Source organism: Argentina anserina, chromosome 3 (assembly GCF_933775445.1).
Source record: "Argentina anserina chromosome 3, drPotAnse1.1, whole genome shotgun sequence".
NCBI lineage: Eukaryota > Viridiplantae > Streptophyta > Magnoliopsida > Rosales > Rosaceae > Argentina > Argentina anserina.
Genome location: NC_065874.1, coordinates 18,379,900 through 18,385,899, shown reverse-complemented (window position 1 = coordinate 18,385,899; position 6,000 = coordinate 18,379,900).

Below are 6,000 nucleotides of genomic sequence, written 5' to 3'. Positions count from 1 at the left end.
CTACATCTTGGTGTTCCTTGGATGGACGGTATAACGTGATCGATGTGTTGTGCGAAGGACCACCTCCTTGAGATCATCACAATCCGGGATACACAATCTTGCCCCAAACCTCAACCCTCCATCGGGTCCAACTCTCCACTCGGAAGGACAGTCATCAAGCGTATCCACTACAAGATCTGCCAACTTAGCTTGTGAGAAATTATCTTGCGCCTGACCATGTATGATCCTTGTGATCAATGTGGGTTGCACCGTGACGCTACCGAGAAAGACTCTTGGTTCTCCTCCCAATGGTACCAAGTCAAACTTTGATGCAGTTTCGAGCATGAACCATTCCTGAACCATAAGTGAAGCCACCACACCTCTCGGTTTTCCGCTCAAAGCATCGGCCACCACATTTTCCTTTCCCGGGTAATACTCCAATGTGAAGTCATAATCCTTGAGGAGTTCCATCCATCTCATCTGCCTCATATTCAGTTCCTTCTGTGAGAATAAGTACTTCAAACTCTCATGATCTGAAAAGAGTTGAAACTTCTCACCATACAAGTAATGTCTCCAAATCTTCAGGGCAAATAGAACTGCCGCAAGCTCTAGGTCGTGAGTGGGGTAGTTCTTCTCATGAATGTTCAATTGTCTAGAGCCGTATGCAATGACTCCTCCATGCTGCATCAACACACAACCCAAACCTTGGAGCGAAGCATCATTGTAAATGACATAACCGCCTCCACCAGAGGGAATCGTCAACACTGGAGCTGTGGTCAAACTGGTCTTTAGTTTGTTGAATGCCTCTTCACAAGCTTCCGTCCACACAAACGGAATATTTTTCTTGGTCAACTTGGTCAATGAAGATGCAATACTAGAAAACCCTTCGAAATAACAACGAAATCATGACAGTAAATAATATAGCAAACTATATATATGTACTTATTTACCATTAATACAAATATATATATATATATATTCCACTATATCAAATACATGTCATGTTTCATCCTTTAATCTTTTGCATAATCTTGAATCTCCGCAAGGGTAGATTCGTAAATAAGTGAGATTTTACTCACCTTATCAACTCGAGCGTAATTCCACAATTTCCGAATGTAATTCCTTTCCTTGATTTATCGATCACCTTGAAAAGATAAGAAAAGAATTTAGAATCGTTTCGTAAACCTTAAATGCCGAAATAGTAATAATAAGTTACTGTTCAGCAATTTCTGGTTTTACGAAATTACTATTCGTGTATTTACTATTCGCGTATTTCTGTAGAAATACACATCAATTACGTATCCATGTACGTATACATACTGTTTATGTATTTCTATACGTATGAATATTATTCAATGTAAATACTATCTCAGTAAATATTAATTACTGATTTACCCTTCTGAAATTACTTTTTATATTTACTGAAAGTAATTTATATTTACATTTACCGTACGTAAAATAAATTTTACAAATTTACTGTCTGAGCCTAAGGCCGGCGCGTAGCATGCCATCGCCACCCCCAAAACCTTCCTCTCCTCCTCCTTTTCCTTCCCATGACCTCACGCCGTCTCCTACCTCCTCCACGCACCCACACGCGCCGCCTAAGTCCACGTCCGACGTCCGATTCAAACGCTTGACATGTCCACGAACTTGTATCAACGAGCTCTACAACTTTTGTGAAGGAAGTTTTCACAAACGAACGATGGAATAAAGGTCGATATTCACGTCGCGGAAACGTAATGTTTTTCTAAATAAACGTTCCGAGAACGTTTCCGTTCTTGTTTCGAAATGTCGCAAACAACTAAATTTCACTTTAAATGAATTTCACAACTTTAGAGAAATTAAATCAACCAAACATCGTTCCGAAAAATCGGGTTATTACAAAGATCGACCAACGCCACTACTCATAGCATCCCAACGTCGTTATGCCTTGGTTTTCTACATTTCAACCCTGATCCCGGCGCCACTCTCCTCTTTGACGTTGCCGATCGCATCGCCTTGTTGTGCGCCTCTTTGAACGACCCGCGCAACTCCGATGACGTTCCCCAACATATCTAACAGATTCGGGCGTCGAAACCCCAGGACTCGGCAGCCTCGAAGGTCGCTGTCACCACCTCCTTCCCAAATTTGACGCGAAGTAATGACCTAGATGGCTTGACTTGGCTAAAGGATTTGGACCCAACCATATCTATTGGACATGCTCGCCCAACAACCCCATTTGGGCCTCAGCCCTTCTGAGCCTACTACCCTATGGCCCTAAGCCCAATTTCTTCACTCGTTAATGTGGTCTATTTAGTAGACCAACAAGTATGTTTTTCCTAAAGTTGCTACTTTTGAACATCTATATAAATTATTGAGCACTATTAGCCATCTTCATGTCTTCTTTTTTACCATTCTTACAGCGCCAATGAGACCAAAGAGGGATATGATTCCCCTCTTTGTTGATATTTTTCGTGTGACGGTTCTGGGAGAGTCCCGTTATTATTTAAAGGGAAGAAATTGATTTCGTGTAGTCACCTGCGTGCACCATTGTTTTGGGTGCGATCATGAAAATTGCCGATATGCATCGATTATTTTGTGTGAATATACATCACAATCATTCCTTAATGTCTGACAAAGATATTCCTTTCCATTCTCAACATATGTATTCAGATGAAAATTATTGATATGTATGACCTTTAAAACTTAGCAAGGCACGAAGATATATAAAACACAATCTCCGCACGATATCTGTAAAACAACTACTTGTCCCAGAGAACAGTGTGGGTGGTTATACAATCAACAAGACACTCGACTTCGCTGCGGGACATCATCAAAATAAATTAAGAGAGTCAGCGACATGGGGAACAATTCCAAGCAATACCTCATAGGACATTGTCAAAAAGAGGATTGAAAACAAATAGTACAATCCTATCGAATGTATCACAAGGAAATAGAACTACATTCTTCAACTTAAGAGCTGGAAAAATATGGTATTGGAGCAGTTAAATACCAACCAGTTAGGGTGGTAAAAACCATCCAATTAGTGCGGGTGGTGACCAATAATAATAAAATTGTTTGAGCTATAAAACGACTTGAAGAAAACCGGAAAAGATAACCAGAAAACCATGTCCAAATAACTCAAAACCGATTGAAAACTTTGGCAGGAAAACGCTTCAATAAAGAATGTTGGAAATATGCTGGAAAAACAATGAGAAAACGACGAAGAATCACCGGAAAACTCACTAGAAAAACCAACGGCACCGGTGACCGGAAAATCCTGTGCCGTTAGTTGGAATCTGGCCGATTAAGGGACCGGACTTTATATCCGACAGTAAGTGCCGGCAGAAACTGGGCAATGGTGCCGAAAAAGACGGAAATAAGCCAGAAAGCGGCCAAAACGGCCAGAAACTTCAGCAAAACATTCTGAAAACGTGCCGTAAACACCATGGTTCATAATGATGTCAGATTTTAACATTCCGAGATTCGTTTTCCAAATAGTAAGTGTCAAATTCATAATGTAGTGCTATTGGGGGGTCCCATGTAATATAAAAGCGGTCAATTTAAGAACCACAATGAGTTGTAAACGTTGACCATTCATGCCAGGTTTAAAGGAAATAAAATTCTGACGAGGTCATCTTGTTAACAAGGAATACGAGAAATTTTATTGAATATGCCAATCTTTAATACATGAAAATGAAACTTCAAATTCCAAAAAACGACCTAAGTTAAAGTCGAGTAATAAACATGAAAATGCCAACATCATACTTGAAAAATATTAAACATAAAACATAGTCAAATAGATTAACTAATCAAAAATTCATAACAAACAAATCTTGCGTATGAGATGGGCTCCACCTTAGCCTGAGACTCAAAAGCTGTTATCTGGAGATTGGAAGAATGTTATGTTTCCATCTCAAATGTTCCCTCAATAGATAATAGATATTGTAGCCAAAAAATGGCTTGTGTTTCTTGGATGTGGAGCATGCATCAAGGTCAACTCCGGTAAAACAACTTCATAGATGGTTTTTGAATCACTAGAAGTGTATCATAAAGAATTTGCTATTTTTTGAATCTTTTGTCAGCAAATAGTGTTGCTTAAGAGTAATGAATTTCAACGCAAATAAATGAGTACGTAGACCTTGGGATCATCGTTTATATTCATGAGTTTAAGAAATCTCAAACATTTAAATAACATTCGCGATGACGACGCATCCAAAAGAAACAAGGGTTGTTTAGGTTTCGAATAATCGAAACTATTCAAATATGTAACCGGAATTAGAGAGTTCACCTCCAAAATCTTTGATGATTTCGTATTGCATGTCTTTTGGGATCGTCGTTGAATATTTAGTTCCTCATGTTCATTCACATAACAATCCAGCAGAGGCTCGGACTTAGTAATGGGTACTAACCTACTGGTCTTTGCATAGGGATATGTAATGATGTTGCATGCAGCAACACTTATTCATTTCAGACCCACAACTAATCAAGCGTTTAGTGCGTACCAGATAGTGACGGGATACGATCCCAATGCTCTTTTTCATTAAACGCCTACTTGGTTAAGTTGTTTATGTGCCTCTATTTTAGTATCTCAAATGGGTATACATGAGATGATTAAGTATTTTGGTTGGTTATGAATCACTAACACTTGTCCGCTATTTCCAATCTATAACCGTGGATCTCTATCTTGCGATATTAGCAGACAGCCACTTTGATGAGACATACTTCCCGTCATTAGGGGGAGGTATGAAATGCTCTCATTCCGATTTTAATGCCAGAAATTGACATGGTGTGGCACTATGTCTCATTAAGATCTTGCACTACTCAAAGTGAGCAAAAGTGCAACGAATTATCAACCTCCAGAAAGTCAAAGATTCGATGCTCAATGAATTTACCGATATTGCGAAAGTGATAAGATTGCACATAAATGCCGTGATGTGCCAGTAAGATTGGAACTCTCAGAATATAGGAGAATTTCATATGACCTGGTCCTAGCAATGTTGGCACCATCACTAACAGTGGGAAGGAAGCCAGCAATGGCACCATTGTACGCTGTGGTGTTTTCGGCACCTGTGGTATTGCACCACAAAACAAGGGCGGTAAATGCAAAGATTGACTAGTAAGGGTCATAGCTTCGGTCTTAGCTCATACGTAGATGAGGGGGAGACTATTATTCTCTGGAATAAAAAACTAGAAAGAAGCGAGGTGCGTAGGCACAAGTATTTTGCTCATCATCAAGAGATATTCTCTGAACATGTCTATCAACTAAGTTTTTGTGGGACACTACATACTCCTTTTGTTGATATCAGAGAACAACAAAATTCTCTCAATTGATCCTATAAGCGTGCGCGTGTGTTAATGGATTGATCTCCCATGATTGATGATGTATTCACATATGCTCTTATTCTGTTGTAAAGAATCAACAATGAGCAATTTGACTGAAGTTGAAAGAATCAATACAGACTGAACTAGACTTTTTATGTTAGTCATTGTTCGTAATTGTAATAAGAAAGATGAAGTCATGCGATTTGCAAGACCTATGGCGCAAAGATTGTCTTATGATCCTAGTATTGACTATGATGAGTTATATTCTCTCGTTATGGACATAATTGTTTTCTGCTATTTGATCAGTAGTAGTGTCCATGAAAACTGATTTGTAGCATATGATAGTGGTCATATCATATCTGTAAAAGGATCTTGACACAGATATGAAAGTGCCTGAATGACCTTAATTGCTTGATTAAATGCTTCCAGACTACAGAGAGCTTTTGCAGTAAGATTGCGATGTTCGAGTGAACGTAGTACAATCGGTTGCAAGAACTTATACCCATACGTGTCCATATGAAAGACAATTCTGGATTTTCTATTCCGTGTAAGTTAAGATAATGAAGAGTTTCAATGAGTTATAAATTCATATATGTAAGTGTTGTTGGGACACTATTACTTTCATTATGATGTAATTAACTATGCACCTATGCATTGTCATTGGACTTGAGTTGTTCCATTGACATGGGTCTAGTTCTAGGGTCTCCACACCAACGC